We start from the raw sequence: 17,304 nt of genomic DNA, 5'->3' as shown, positions 1-17,304 counted from the left end.
ACTGATTGTACAACACGGGGAATATAGCCAATGTTTCATAATAACTATAAATGGAATATAACCTTTTAAAATTGCAAATCACTGTATTGTACACCTATAACTTATATAATATTGTACAGCAACTATATGTCAATAAAAAAGTCCATTTGAATTTTAAAAATAAATTCTAGTTCTCTGTTGAAATCTCTTTTTAACTATTTTATCCCCCTGCTCTTCACAAAACCCACAAAAAACTGCATGAGTGTACTAATATCAGACAAAATGGATATTACAAGTATTATTACAGACAAGTAGGGAGATTTCATCCAGATAAGAAGGTCAACTCACAGAAGATATAACAACATTAAGCCTGTATGAACTTAATAACACAGTTTCAAAATATATATGGCTTAAATGGACAGATCTTAAAGAAACAAGACAAATCCACACCTACAGCTGGACAGAAGACTTGAACAGCACTATCAAACAGCTGACTTAACTGACATTTATAGATCACTCCACCTAACTACTGCAGAATACACATTTTCAAATGCACCAGGAACATTTACTGAACAAACTACATGCTGAGCCATAAAGCTAGCCTCAACAAATTTGCTGGGCTTGAAATCATACAGCACGTGTTGTATGACAACAATCAGTAAAAGAAAAATAAATTGGAAATTACTAAGTATTAGAAATAAAGCAACCTAAACAACCCATGGGTTAAAAAAGAAATTACATTGAAAATTAGAAACTATTTTGACTGAACTGAAAGGTAATAAAAACAAAACACATTAAAATTTGTGGGATGGAATTAAAGCAGTGCTGAGAGGATAATTTACAGGTCCAAATGCATACTTTAGAGAAGAAAAAACAACCCAAAAATCATTGATTTAAGCTTTGATCTCAAGAAGTTAGAAAAAGAGCAGTAAATTAAACCCAGAAAAAGTAGACAGAAGAAACTTATAAGAGCAGAAATTCAAACAGATTATAAACATAAAACTGAGAAAAATCAAAGCAAAATGGTTTCTCTAAAAACATTAATAACATACAAAAAAATCTAAAAAGATTAATACGATTGATAAACCTTTATCAAGAATGATGAAGGAAAAAAGGGAGAGAACACAAATTACCACCATCTGGAATATTAAAGAAGACTTCACTACCGACTCCACAATATAAAAAATACCATGAATAACTTTATACCACTTAATTTGAAATTTTAATTGAAATAAACTCCTTGAGACACAATTTACCACAACTGAACAAAAAAAAAATTAAATTTCAATGGATCTCTATCAAATAAAGAAATGGAATAAGTAATTAATAACCTTCCCACAAAGAATACAGCAAGCCCAGTAAAGTTTCCTAAACATTTGAGGAAGAAATGTAACTAGTATTACAAAAACTCAGAGAACAGAAAAAGAGCAAACATTATTTCTGAAATCATTTTACAAGGCTACCACAATTTTTATACTGAATGATGATGAGAACATTACTAGAAAGACTAGAATCTCTCATGAACACAAATGAAAAATCCTAACCAAAGCAATGCAACGTTCATTACTAGAATAAAGGAAAACTACATAGTCACTGCAATTGAAAAAAAAAAGTGTTCAAAATTAACACCTATTCACGACTAAAATCTCTCAGCAAATTGGTACTGGAAGTGACTTTCCTTCATCTAATTAAAGCCATTTCAAAAACACTAGAGCAATCCTCACACCGAAGAGTGAAACACTGAAAAGCTTTCTCTCTGAAACTGAGGAGAGTTTTCACCATTTTTTTGTCAGCACTGTATTGGAGGCTGTAGCAAGCAGTCAGGCAATAAAAAGAAATAAAATATCAGGTTGAAAGGAAGAAATAAAAGTGGCATTATTTGCAGATAAGATTGTGGTACTGATGCAAAGACAGAAAAATAGAACAGAGGGTTCAGAAACAGAGCCACATACACCTGGTCACCCACATAAAAACAAAGGTGTTACTGAAATGCAGTGGGAAGAATGGCCTTTTCAATAAACATTGCTGGGCCAAATGGATATCTATATGGGAAGAAAATGAGCCTTGATACATTCCTTATATCACCCATCAACATCAATTCCAGATAGATTACATGAAAGAGAAAACAATAAAGATACTAGAAGATTACAAGAGAACAAAATTATGTATATCTGTATGTGTAACTGTACACAGAGATACCACTGGAATAAGTGAATGAATGAATAACAAAATCTCTAGATACAAGGCCAATATACAAAAAATGAACTAGTATGAAACAATTAGAAAAAAAGACATTTTAGAAGAGTAGCATCAAAAACAATCAAATAACAAGGGATAAACACATGAAAAATGTGTAAGACCTCTACACAGAAAACTGTGAAACATCACTGAGAGAAATTAAAGAAGAGTAAATAAATGGAGAGACATACCACATTTGTGGGTTGGAAAACTCCAGTTTGTAAAGATGTCAGTTCTCCCCAAATTGGTCTACAAGTTTAAGACAGCCTTAGTCAGATTTTAAAAATGGATATGTACTAGATGATTCTAAAACTTACAGAAAAATGTAAAGAGCCAAGAATAAGTAAAGCATTCATAAACAAAAACAAAACATGGAGAATTTATACTACTGGATATTAAGTCTTATTATTATAAAGCTACAGTAATTAAGACAATGTGGTATTGGCAAAAGAAGAGAAAAATAGACCTATGGAACAGAGTCCACAGATTCATTCACATATGGACGACTGATTTATGACAAAAGCAGCACTGCAGAGCAGTGGAAAAACATGATTTTTAAACTATATGACACTGTACTGGAAAACTATATTTTGGGAAGATAGGAAAGATCAAAGAACTAGACCTCTTCTTCATGCCTTAGATGAAAACAATTTTAGGTAACTCTTGATTTAAATGGTAAGGTGAAATAATAAAGTTTCTGGAAGATAACATAAGAAAATACCTTCACAAATTGGAGCTGGAAAAGATATCTTAAACAGGAAATAAAAAGGGCTATCCACCAAAGAAAAGACTGAAGTATTGTACATTAAGACAAAAAACTTCTGTTCACCAAAGAAATTATTAAGAGTGAAAAGGCAAGCCACTGGGAAAAGAAATTTGCAATACATATAACAAAGACTCCTATCCAGAAAATATAAAGAACTCCTACATGTTAACTGAAAATAGAGAAAAAAAAAAAGAAGAATCAGACAACTTAAAAGAAAAATGGGGGCTTCCTTGGTGGTGCAGTGGTTAGGAATCTGCCTGCCAGTGCGAGAGACACGGGTTCAAGCCCTGGTCCGGGAGGATCCCACATGCCGCGGAGCAACTAGTCTCGTGCACCACAACTACTAAGCCTGCACTCTAGAGCCTGTGAGCCACAACTATTGAAGCCCGTGCGCCTAGAGCCCATGCTCCGCAACAAGAGAAGCCACCGCAATGAGAAGCCTGCGCACCACAATGAAGAGTAGCCCCCACTCGCTGCAACTAGAGAAAGCCCGTGCGCAGCAGTAAAGACCCAAAGCAGCCAAATATAAATTAAATAAATAAATAAATAAATAAATAAATTCTGGGAAGATGGCAGTAATGGTGGCACCATAGCTTTTAAATCTCCCCAAATTTTCAAATAAAAACAGAAGAAAATTCCATGGTTACAAGAATTCCAGTTTACAAAAAAAACAAGACAAAACAAAGGAGTCTCCACAAACTCCAAAGTGCAAGCACATGAGGACAAACCACCAAGAGCCACACAATTTCTGAAGCATCACTGGTGCCTCAGAAAGCACAGGGTACCATTCAAACCTGAGAAGAGTATCAATATATAACCCCAAATAACCGACAGGAATTCAATGGAAAGCACGCAGGCCAATCTGAGAAAGGAGCTAATACTACGAAGCAGTTTTGCTCAATTCAATAGTGGGTAAGTGCAAGGAGGCCCTGACCCTGTAAGATCTGAAAAAGATATAGCAGTCTAGGACCCATGAAGTTTTGAAACTCATCAACCAGGGCTCCCTGGCAGGACACAGCCCTATGAGAAGAAAATGCTGGGAACAGTTAAACTGAGTAAGATAGAAACAAAGGAAAGAGAAATTAGGTCTAAATAAACATAGAGAACAGAATCAAGAAGTCTTAAAAAGCAAGCTGCCATATTTTGAACACTGTATGAAGAGGGAGCTCTGTGAAGTTAGAAAAAGTTATCCTAAACTACATCTCCTGAAAGTCCAAGAAAGCATCCGTCAACAGAGGAATGGATAAAGAAGACGTAGTACATATATACAAAGGACTATTACTCAGCCATAAAAAAGAACAAAATAATGCCATTTGCAGCAACATGGATGGACCCAGAGACTGTCTTTTGAGGGAAGTCAGACAGAGAAAGACAAATATCATATGATATTGCTTATATGTGGAATCTAAAAAAGGGTACAAATGAACTTATCTACAAAGCAGAAACAGAGCTGCAGATGTAGAAAACAGACCTATGGTTACCAGGGTGTAAGGGGCGTGGGGAGGAATAAATTGGAAGACAGGGATTGACATACACACACTACTATATATAAAATAGGTAACTAATAAAGACCTAGTGTATAGCACAGGGAACTCTACTCAGTACTCTGTAATGGCCTATACGGGAAAAGAATCTAAAAGAGTGGATACATGTATATGTATAACTGAATCACTATGCTGTACACCTGAAACTAACACAACATTGTAAATCAACTATACTCTAATAAAAAATTTTTAAAAAGTCCAAAAAAGCTAATTTCAGTAAAAATTAACAAAGAAAGAACTGATGTCAAATCTCATACAAAGGTGTAAGAAAAACAAGAAGCAAAACATCCCTATAAACAATAACAACATGCCAGAAAGATGTAACAACCTAAGGGACACTAAGAAAATAATATAAGACATAAAATAACAACATAAATCAGAACTAGAAAAACTCAGAAATGAAGTGATATCTCAGGAAAGAAACAGAAATTAAATAAAGTGTTTTAGGAATGCAGACTAAATTAGAAGAAGCACAAGTGTTAATAAACACAACACATACTGCTTTAGGAGAATTGAAAGGTGAAAGGAAAATTTTAAATAGAAAAATGAAGAGATAAAGGAGCTCTTGAATAAACTGAAAGGGAAGAAAACACAAAAAATTGTGACTGAAAAAAAAAAAACTTTCCTAAAGTAAAAATGTTAAAGCTACATTTCAAAAGAGCACAGTACATACCTAAGGAAAGCAACCCAGAATGACAACCATCAAGACACATTCTAGTAAAATTACTGGACTTTAAAGAAAGAAAGAAAAAAATCCTTTAGCATCTGGGCTTGAGAATTATAACAGAAAAAATTAAGATTATTAACAGATTTTTACAGTGATGCTTTAAGACACCTGAAAACAGATTAAGATACTTTAAAAAAAAACGTGAGCCACAGATTTTATATCCAGCAAAACTTATTTTAAGGAAAAAGTGCACAAACTTAACAATGTACAAGAACTTCCTACAAGATTTTCCTGAGGAATCAACAGAAAAGCAAGCTTCAGGCAACCAAAATGACTAGAGAGACACTGACACAAAGACTAGTGGTAAACATGAAATACATAATTACTTGCAGTACTAAGATTAAATTATAACTAAGATTGAATGATACAGTACAATTATAAAAATTATGGAAGACGGAAGCATATGAAAGATTTTAAAGTTGTTTAATCATGTGGGTGCTGACATTCTGAGACTTTCATTTTGACACTTTTGGGTGTGTTAAAACAAAGTTATAGCATATTCTAATTCTATCAATCCCTGTGTCCTTGAGAATCAAGAGTCTTAGTGTGGAAAAAAGGAATTATAATATAGAAGCAATAAAGTAAGTTAAGTAAAACCACTATAGTCCTAAATTTGAATTATAAATATTAGTATAAACTTGTAAAATAGATTACTTCCATCCAAAAAAAAAAAAAAGTTTTCAAACAAGACCTGCTTGTAGCAATGAACATCCATAGTGCCCAGATTATTTGAAATACTATTTCTCATTGAAAGAGATGAAGGCTTTTGGGACAAATTACTAATTCCAAGTCTGGGGCAGGAATCATACAAAATGAACATGGAACATCTTGTCATATCACATATCAAGGAAGCTATCAAAGACTACTTATCAAAGACTGAATCCTGTCAGAATAAATTCCTGAAGAGGCTTCCACTGGCAAAAGATGGAACATTTTGAACTTCAGTAAAGATAATAATTGATATGGTACAAACATCTTAGGAAAATGTATAAATGAAAGTGTTCATAATTTTTTTAAAAGGTCATTTTCAAAAGATAATAGTCAACCAATACATTATCTTTAAAACTGGTAAAACAAAGGCAAAGAATCGGGCATTTTCTTGCCTTTTCTATATAAACTATATCACTGGATAACCAAATAGTAGATGAGGAAATCATTTCTTTATAAAATTATTCTAGTATTAATTTAAAATTTCAATTAAAATATCACCATTTTGCAATCCTCAGTAATTTACTGGGCCTTGGAATTCCCTGGCATTCCAGTGGTTAGGACTTGGCACTTTCATTCCGGTGGCCCAGGTTCAATCCCTGGTCAGGGAACTAAGATCCCACAAGTGGAAAAAAAAAAAAAATTACTGGACCTAGACATTGAATATCATTGACTGCTAACATCATAGAGACAATAAGACATAACTGCCTGCTGAGGAAAGAACACTATCTACTGTCTTGACAGAGACAATCAGATCTGGACACAGCCTAATTTTTAGAATAGAGGCTATCTGAAAAACGAAATTTTTGAATTACACCGTTAATTATGCCATCTAGATCAGGTATTCTCAATGGGGGCAATTCTGCAAGGGGGTAAAAAGATCTTATATATTACAATGGTTTGTCATCCTCCCAAATTCAATTCCACCCAACAAAATCTTATTCTTTAGTATTTAATGGGGGAGAATCAGAAAAAAATGTCTCAAAAGGCTCTCCAGGGAGGAATGATTTTTTTTTTAAGCCTGACAAACACCTATCTAGGCTCTGGGAAACTAACAGGTCAAATGATTCAGGTTCAACAACAGATAAATTATAAGGAAAAAGAAAAGGAATGGAAGAGGAACCCTAATAGGGATGCACTCAGGTGAAAACACCATAAAGAAATACAAGAAAATGATCAGACTAATGGTTAATTTCAGGGGGAAGGAATGAATTATGCTCAGGACAGCATGCATAGAGGAGGCTTGGGGATGATCTACTTCTTGACCTAAGTAGTACATATAATCACCTTATAATAATTCATTAAGCCATACATGTTTTATATATTGTTTTTTTTGTAAAAGGCAAAAAACTCCCATGAGATACTGCATACCCATAAGGATTGCTAGAAGCCTGAAAATTGATGACCAAGTGTTGCTGAGGATTTGGAGCAATGGGGACTTTCAAGTACTATTTGTAGGAGAGGAAATTGGTACCACAACTGTGCAAAAAAGAATACTTGATACTTTATCATTTATAGTGGAAAATATAAATCCTGGAAGACTCAACAATTCACTGTAAAATCTGTACTACAGAAATGTACGCTTATACGCACCAGGTCTATGCACAAGAATGTTTACAGCAGCACTATTCCTAACAGCCAAAAACTGAAAAGGACTCATATCAATGATGGAATGGACAAATACACTGAAGTATGCTCATACAATTGAAACATACACAGCATCAAGAATCAAGCCATTACAGTCACACACAATATGAATGGATCTTAAAACATAATGGGGGCTTCCCTGGTGGCGCAGTGGTTGAGAATCCGCCTGCCAATGCAGGGGACACGGGTTCGAGCCCTGGTCCGGGAAGATCCCACATGCCACGGAGCAACTGGGCCTGTGAGCCACAACTACTGAGCCTGCGCGTCTGGAGCCTGTGCTCCGCAACAAGACAGGCCACGATAGTGAGAGGCCCGCGCACCGCGATGAAGAGTGGCCCCCACTTGCCGCAACTAGAGAAAGCCCTCGCACAGAAACGAAGACCCAACACAGCCATAAATAAATAAAATTAAAAAAAAAAACAAAAAAAAGAACCGTGTGCTCTGACATATCTCAAAATGGTTCCTTTAAAAAACAAAACAAAACAAAAAAAACCCATAATGGATGGGTGAAGGAATTCAGACATAAAAGAATATATACTGAATGCCTCCATTTAGATAAAGTTTAGGCATAGGCCTAAACTTAGCTGTTTGGGGTGAAATTTCTTTGTGTGTTGTATTTAACAATGGAAAACTTAGAGGGAAAAAAGTCACCCTAAGGGGAAAAAAGAGTGGTTGCCTCTGTGAAACAGTATTTGGGGGTCAAGAGGAGAGAATTATTGCTTTTATTTCTTTCTGTAGTTTGATTTTGGAACCATTTTCTTGCTTTACTCTGACGGACATCACAAGAATGAAAATCAATAAGTAAGAACCAATGGGGGACAATTATAACTGCTACAGTGGCTTTTCAGTTCCAAGATCCTATCTGTAACCTACCCACTCAAGGTTTTTCTTCCTAAGAAAATCTCAATTTTCTTTGCCTTCCTGTGAGAAATCATGTACTTCAGAGGAGGTGGGCCCCAGACCCTGGCTTATTATATGATGTCTATAAAGAGATAATCAAATGATGTCATCATTTTTCCAAATTAAGATACTATAAAATTTTATATCAAAACTATGTTTAAGTATTACAACATAACTTTCTGGTATGTATAACTGAACAAAAGTATCTCAATGTTTAAAAATTATAAATCCAAGCATAAGTTTAAGTATCTTACTTGAAATAACAATAATGACGTTATTGATATTTATAAATAGCACGGTATAATGGAAAGAGCTCTGGTATCAAATTTCAACTGCACCTATTCAAGTACTTTTCTTTCAAATACAATTTTTTTTAAAAATGTTTATTTATTTAATTGGCTGTGCCAGGTCTTAGTTGCGGCACGCAGGATCTAGTTCCCTGACCAGGGATCGAACCTGGGCCCCCTGCAATGGGAGCACGGAGACTTAGCCTCTGGACCACCAGGGAAGTCCCATCAAATACAATTTTTAAAAAGCATTTTGGGACTTCCCTGGTGGCGCAGTGGTTAGGAACCCGCCTGCCAATGCAGGGGACATGGGTTCGAGCCCTGGTCCGGGAGGATCCCACATGCCACGGAGCAACCAAGCCCGTGCGCCACAACTACTGAGCCTGTGCTCTAGGACCCGTGAGCCACAACTACTGAGCCCACGTGCCACAACTACTGAAGCCTGGGAGCCTAGAGCCTATGCTCTGCAACAAGAGAAGCCCCTGATCTCTGCAACTAGAGAAAGCCCCTGCGCAGCAACGAAGACCCAACGAACGCAGCCAAAAATTAATTAATTAAAAAAAAAAGCATTTTGAACACTTAATTCCAATAACCAAGCTTATTTCTTCTTTTACCATAACTAGGTTCCTTCAATTTTACACTGGAAATCAAAGGAAAATGTGATTTATTTTATATCTAATTTAGTTAGACTGTCAAGCTTGTAGTTAAGCAGATTACTAGTGATGCTTTAAAAGCAAGATTCCTCATGAATGGCAAGTACAGTGGCCCCAAGCTGCAGTGAAAAAAGAAGTCTGATGATGAAATTTCTACTCCTGACTAGCTTCTCTGTAAAGGTCATTTAACTCCCTGACATTCAGTCCTCTCATCTGGGCTCAGAGCAGACTGCCTAAGTATGAACCATGGTTTCACCAATTAGTGAATCAGTGACTATGCATAAACTGCTTAATCTCTTGAGCCTAATTCCTTTATTTGTAAAATGACAATACAGTTGTTTTGTCATTTGTTTTAAAATGACAGTTTAAAACAGTTGTTTTAAAATTAATTGAGTTAAACATATATAAAGTGTTTAGCATAATGACTGGCAAATAGCAAGTGTCACATTATGACTATTATTATTACCTGTGAAATGGAAACAGCAGATGCACAGTGTTTATTAATAATATGTTGATAATACAACCAAACGGGGGGAGGGGGGTGGAGAGAGAACTTTATTCTCCTCTTCCAAGGTACTTTTCATTAGTATTACAACTATTCACAGTAAAACTTCTACTTCCTTCTATAAGAAACTTCGTTTTCCCTTTGGAAGTGGCTAGAAGCTATGTATGTCTTTTAGCTTATTGATCAGACACCAAAGTGGAGTTCAGAAATAGGAAATGCCACCCAAAAAAGAATATTTCAGTTCTTACCTCTTGCTTTTAATTATACAAATAATCATTTACACATTTATGATTATACTCTATAGTCAAATATACCAATTAATGCTTCCAAATTAGAACCTAAAATTAGGAGATATTTCATCACTTCATTACTAGTGGAGAATCTTATGTAGTAATACTATAAGAATTTAAGAAAATTGGATGACCATTCTTCTATGTTCTCTTCCACCTCCCACAACTGTCCTAATGATCTTTTTTTTTATCCCCTTCACTTCCTTGTATGAATGAATCAACACATGATGAGAAGGAGTTCGCATTTTGTTTTCTCCATATGCCCTTGACTATGTCTTACTCATAACTGTACTTCCAGAGTCTCACAGTTGTTGAATGAATGAGTGGCTCCAAAAACATACTCTTCTGCCAGAGACTGGAGCTCTTCATCATAGCCATATACAACCAGAGTCAAGGAACATGGCTTACATGACAACAATAAGTTTATCATGATTTTCTTCAGTTATAAAGTATTACACCATTATAGAAAATTTGGAGAACAAAGGAACAAAATTTGGAGAACAAAGTCGGGAAAAGATGGGAATCACCCATGGTTCTCTCACACAATTTTATTATTTCCGAAATTGCATCTTTGCTTCCTTGTGACCAGGGTCCTTGGCTCTGTCTCTAACAAATCATTTTCTTCTCAATTCTTCTATTCATGTCACTTCTCCACTTTTCCTTCCAGATGCTCCTAATATAATACTGTATGATCCTGGGGTTTTGTGGTGTTCCTGTTTTCCAGAGTAATCTCCAAAAATATGCCCATCACTTATGCAACACTGATTTTGGGGTAATAAAGGATGTTTCAAATTTAGTGGGTTAACTCTTTGAATGTTCTAGGGAAAGGTGGGCAAAGAAGAGCCAGGACAGGCTGAGAGAAGCTGACATGCCCATGTCATATCAGCACCCACAAAACCTCTTCCTAGCATATTTTTTTAAGTGTCTATAAATGATTATTGCTTTTAATTCAAATACTCGTTTCTCGTCTTAACATTTGGCTAGCCATTCTCTGTAATCCTGTACTAATATGTAATCAATATTAAATTAACACAGAAAAGTTAATAATGGTTATTTCTAAGTAATAGGTATACATTTTTTGCTTCCTTATATTTTTATATACTAAATTGGTATTATTTACATTAACATTTAAAATTAAAATAACATTAAAAGAGTTTGGCAAATGTTTATTGCAGGCTCACCACATGGTATAAAAGAACTTGTGTTATGCATCATGGGGAACACAAAGAAAATCCAACATGGATCTTGCCTCAAAGAACTTCCATCAGTGAGAGAAAATATGCACACAATTAAGTATACTACAAAGTATAAACCCATTAGTGCAATACAGAGACTATTCCAGTTGAGAGAGGGCAAGTAGTCAGGGTAGGCTTAGTGGAGACAGCAATATTTAAGCTAAACTTAATGCTCTGCCAGTTCCAGGCTTAGTTTTAAGAGAACAGCACTTCCATCTAGGGCTCTTGAAACCCATAGTCACCATGTAAGAAGTCTGACTACCCTGACGGAGAGGCCACATGGAAAGCCCTGATACTACATGAAGAGGGAAAGGGCAGCTGAACCCAGTCTTCCAGCAGTCTCAGACAAGGCGTATGAATAAAGAAGCCATTTTGGAAGTATATCCTCCAGTCCCAGCCACCTTGGCTGACAGCATGGTGGGGGGGGGGGAAGGCCCAGGTGAGCCCTTCCCAATTCCTTGACTCAAAAAACTGCCAACAAATAAAACCGTTATACTAACTCACCAGGCTTGGGGGTGGTTTGCTAACAGGTAAGTGAAGCAGAGCTCTAAGTTTATTTTCTGACCAATGGGAAGCAATGCAAAGAGTTGTGCTTTAGGAAAATCAACCTAGCTGCAATGTGTAATCTAGTGGCAGGAAACCCAGGAAGCAAGAGCCAGTGAAGTCTGAACTAAAGGTAACAGTAAGCAGAGGGAGAAAAAGATACAAGATACTGACCACAGAGGTTAGATTCAATGGGATTTTTGTATGTAATTGGCCATGAAGGGCATGAGGAAACAAGTAGTCAAAGTTGACCTCGATGTTGAGATCAGGTGACTGGAGAATGGTGATATTATTAAGAAAGAACAAGGAAGCTGATGAGTTCAGAATAAGAAAATGCAATGCATATTAATTTCAATACATAAACAAAATGAAAAAACTAAGGCAAAATAGCATCCATAATTACAGATAATATGCAAACAATTAGTCTGGAGTTTAAGCAGTTTAAAAGAGCTCTAATAATCCTGCTATCAGTATCTTTCTACAATACAAAAGGTTTTAAACCAAAAATTATTCAAAATTTTCAGTGGGGAAGCTACAGAGTTTAATATATAACATTGAGATTTTTCCTCAACTGTCAACTGAAAATTGGTTCAGAAACTGGGATGTGGAAGCAACCTAAGTGTCCATCAACACATAAACGGATAAAGGAGATATGGCACATATATACAATGGAATATTACTTAGCCATAAAAGGAAACGAAATTGAGTTATCTGTAGTGACGTGGATGGATCTAGAGTCTGTCATACAGAGTGAAGTAAGTCAGAAAAAGAAAAACAAATACCATATGCTAACACATATATATGGAATCTAAAAAAAAAAAAAGGTTCTGATGAACCTAGGGGCAGGACAGGAATAAAGACACAGACATAGAGAATGGACTTGAGGACATGGGGAGGGGGAAGGGTAAGCTGAGACCAAGTGAGAGAGTGGCATGAACATATATACACTACCAAACATAAAATAGATAGCTAGTGGGAAGCAGCTGCATCGCACGGGGAGAGCAGCTCAGGGCTTTGTGACCACCTAGGGGGTGGGATAGGGAGGGTGGGAGGGAGACGAAAGAGGGAGGAGATATGGGGATATATGTATACATACAGCTGATTCACTTTGTTATACAGCAGAAACTAATACAACATTGTAAAGCAACTACACTCCAATAAAGATGTTAAAAAAAAAATAAAGAAAAGAAAAAGAAACTGGGATGAATGAGCAAGCATATCCTCATCCACAAAGGGGAGAAATCAATGTTTTCAATGATATTTTTACAGTTGATACTGTGAACTCGTGATATCCTGTGAACTCGTGATATCCTGTCCCTTCTATCCCAATACTGTCTACAGCTTACACTCTATGATAAATTTTCATATAGCATTGAGTTTTTTTTTTTTTTTAAAAAACCACAGATCTCATCATGTTAGAACCAAAATCCTTACCATGGCCTGTGAAACACTGCCTCATATGGCCCTTGCTGACATAGCTAGCCCCACCTCATACCTCTTCCCCCTATTCACTAATCTGCAGAGACCATGGTTTAGATCCTTCAACATTCCATGCTTCTGCCTTCCACTTCAGGCTCTTCTCTCTGGCTGGGTTACTCTTCTTCACTGCCTCTCTTTGACCAAATTAACTGTATTCATCCTTCAGTTCCTCATCTTAAATGTCACCTCCTCAGAGAAAAACCTTTCTGGACTAACCCCAGTGTTTGTTCACACACCTCTCACTCCTTCAAAGCACTCACCACAATGATAATCTACAATTTAGGAAGCTATGATTAATATCTATCTCCTCTGCTAAAAAACGTTCATTCCCATAGCCTCAGGACATAGCACACAGCCTGGCAAAAGTAAATACTCCAGAAGAACTTCTTGAACAAACAAGAAGTTCACAGATATAGCAGGATAATTAGGAGCATGAACTCTGGAGGCAAACTGGGTTCAAGTCCCAGCTCTGACCCTTACAAGCTTTGCAACTAGGTAAGTTATTTTTCAGCACCTCCCTTCCTTCCTCTTTAAAATAAGAATAATGACAAAATCCACAGCACTGAGGAGTCAAAGAGTTAATACATGGAAAATCCTTAGAACAGTATCTGGCTAAAGACAGATGTCTGTAAAGATCTTAACCATAGCCTAGAATATAGTGAAACTTCATTAAACAGGAGCTATCAGAATTAGCAAACACAGGCTCTCTCATCTATCCTGTTTCATAAACTTTGTCTCCCAGACTCACATCTCAACTTCCTTTATTAGACTTCTCCAAAGGGGCTGCAAGGCTTCTCTTTTATTAGCTGCGGCCTGCCTTCAGGAGAAAAATCTAAAGCCTTTATTTAAGTTTACAGGGAGGTCCAAAATCTGGCCCCAGGCTCTCCAACTATTTCCTTAAATTCAACCACTCCCTACCCCCCAGCCGCAATAAATTACTTCTACAAAACACCAACGAAGCAAGGCCGTTTCTTAGCCGTCTTCCAGCAGGCCAGCATACTAAAGTCTGCCCAGCCCTCTCTCAGCAGGGTAAGTCATCTTCTCTTTGCATCAAAAAGCCTAGGACAGGGACTTCCCTGGTGGCGCAGGGGTTAAGAATCCACCTGCCAATGCAAGGGGACACGGGTTTGAGCCCTGGTCCGGGAAGATCCCACATGCCGCGGAGCAACTAAGCCCGCGCGCCACAACTACTGAGCCTGTGCTCTAGAGCCTGCGAGCCACAACTACTGAGCCCGCGCACCTGGAGCCCGTGCTCCGCAACAAGAGAAGCCACCGCAATGAGAAGCCCGCGCACCGCAACAAAGAGTAGCCCCCGCTCTCCGCGACTAGAGAAAGCCCCTGCGCAGCCAAAAATAAGTAAATAAATAAAAATAAAAAAATAAAAAAGCCTGGGACAACCCTACCCAGGCGCTTATCACGACGCATCCGAGTTCTTTACAGAGCCCTCAGCTCGCTGATGTCGGAACCCTGCCCAGCGGACATCACCGGGACCCTGCAGGCACTCAGTGAGCTTGGTCACGGGACTGAAGCGGCCCGAAGTTTTCGACAACCGTCCCACACGGTATTCGGGCCACATCTCACGCGGGAAGATCGGCCTCGTTCGCCGCTCGGCGCTCCGGCCACATTTGTCGGGTTCGCGTTCCCCGCGCTGCCCAGGGTTCTGACACACTCGGGGAGGCCTCACGAGGGCTGGGCAGCAGTGGCCGCCTTTTCGGGAAGACGCCCCTCCAGAGCCGAGTCGGGAGGGTTTGGGACCGCGGCCCGTCAGCCCCCCGCCACCCCCTGCCCGGACCAGGGCGTCGGAGTGCAAACTCACGGCGTGTCGCCCCCCCGCGCGCCCCCGGCCGCGCTCTGCTCCACGGCCACCGCCTCCCGTGAGGCGCCGCCGAGGAAACTCGGTCCTTCGGCGCTACCGGCCCGCGAAACTTCCCGAAGTGGCGGGAGCGGCTGAGGGTCCGCCGACCGCCCGCGCCTCTATCGCTCCCTCTCGGCCACTAGCCCCGCTGCTCCGGCCGCTCGGCGCTAGGCGGCGCCCCGCGCGGTCCCGGGCTCGCTCGTGTCGGGGCCGCGGCTGAGCCCGGCCAGCGCCCCCCGCCGCCCCTCACAAACGAGCCCCCGCCCCCATCCCCACCCCCACCCCCGGGCTCAATGGAGGCGCCGGGCGGAGACGCCACTAGCCTCACAGAGCCTGCCGAGTAGCTGGCGCGCCCCGCGGCCGACACTTACTCGCCACTCAACTCGCCGGCTCTCGAGACGGGCTCGGCGACTTCTGTCGCCGCAGCTTCTAGTCAGCAGGAGCGGCCGCGACAGCTTCGTGGCCGCAGCCGAGGCCGCCGCTGCACTCCTTCCGGCCCTTCCGCGGCGTCACCTCGCGCCTGCGCACAGCGCCCCCTCCCGACTAATGACAGGAAGAACCATAGAGGCACGCCGGGTGATAGGGAGGAGGGGTCTGGGGAGTAACACCATAGAGAGGGACGCCTGTCCGCTCCTCCATCCCGCCTCACGGCCCGCTGAGTCTTGACTCCCCCACTAGGCGGGAGGACGAAAGAAACTGAGAGCCTCTCAACCCCGTGAGGAGGTGTCGCTGTCTCCCTGGAGTTTTCAACTCCAGGGCGTGAAGCGTGAAGCGGGCAGCCGTGGAAATCTCCTGGATATGCATTTATTTGCATCCGTTGCCTTTGGCAAGTCATTCATGCAACACATTTTCGGAGGGCTTCCTGTATGCTAGGCACTGTTCTAGGAATTGGAGCCAAAACGGTATAGACTGTCCCTGTTCTCATGAAGCTTATGTTTTATTGGGAAGTCAATGACTGGTGAACTAATTAACCAACTAAAATACTGGCCTAGACACGAAGTGTTCTGCAAACACACACACACACACACACACACACACACACACACACAGAGATGAAAAATAAAACAGAGAAAGGGATAGAGTGATGGGGATAATAGTGTGGTCTAAATGAAGTGAGGGAGTGAGCCGTGGTTACCACCCGGCGGAAGAGCACTTCAAGCAGACGGTATAGAAAGGCCAAAAGCCCTGAGATGGGAATACGCCTGGCGTGTTAGAAAAACAGCGTTATGCTGTGTGGCTGCATGGCAGTGCAGTGAGTGAGACGAAGAGTGGTAGGGAATGGGCTTGGCAAGCTGGTTGGGAGCCCAATCGTAGGTCTTAAATTGAATTTGGATTTTATTCTAAGTGTGATGGGAAGCTACTGGAGAACTGGGAACAGGGACGTGAGTTGATTTGCTTGTGTTTTCCGAGACCAGAATCAGGAAAGCCAGTTAGGAAGTTATTGCAGGATTCTAAATGATAAGAGATCGTGGCTTGGACCAGTACAGTCAGGGAGGAGGTGATGAGAAATGGTCGGAGTAGGGATTTTTTTAAAAGGTAAAACAGAGAGATTTGCAGATGTATTGGATGTGGGGTGAGAGAGAATGAAAGGAGTTGAGGATAACTAACTACAAGATTTTTGGCTTGTGCAGTTGGGTGAATGGTGGTGCCATTCACAAATATGGGTAAAATCAGGAGGAATAGATTTTGGTTAGAGTGAGGAGAAGTGAACATGTTTTGCACATGTTACATTGCAAACTAGACCTTCAAGTAGACATATCAATATGCAGTTAGATCCTTTGTTTCTCGATGACTGAGAAACAAAGGATTCTTGGTTAATCTGAAGACTTCATTTGGGAACCAAAAATCTTTTAACAAATAATCTCTCGGACCGTGAGCCACACATTTCCCCGAAAAGTATGCATTTTTCCCAGCGTAATTTTGTTGGGAGTTATATTATTGAGGAATG

At 39.6% G+C, this 17,304-nt stretch overlaps 1 protein-coding gene across 7 annotated transcripts in view; it reads right to left on the bottom strand.

Annotated features, from left to right (window-relative positions):
* RNF216 (ring finger protein 216) overlaps positions 1-15,881 on the bottom strand; it is a 180,761-nt gene extending 164,880 nt beyond the window's left edge. For all 7 annotated transcript variants that reach the window (XM_036826032.1, XM_036826033.1, XM_036826034.1 and 4 more), the window contains exon 1: positions 15,728-15,881. The gene's annotated coding sequence lies outside the window, so the exon portion shown is untranslated. The remainder of the gene's footprint in view (positions 1-15,727) is intronic.
* Positions 15,882-17,304: the final 1,423 nt, after the last annotated feature.

The sequence above is a fragment of the Balaenoptera musculus genome, chromosome 15 (assembly GCF_009873245.2).
Source record: "Balaenoptera musculus isolate JJ_BM4_2016_0621 chromosome 15, mBalMus1.pri.v3, whole genome shotgun sequence".
NCBI classification, from domain to species: domain Eukaryota; kingdom Metazoa; phylum Chordata; class Mammalia; order Artiodactyla; family Balaenopteridae; genus Balaenoptera; species Balaenoptera musculus.
The sequence above is the reverse complement of the archived record's forward strand: the minus strand, read 5'-3'. Positions and strand labels throughout refer to the sequence as shown.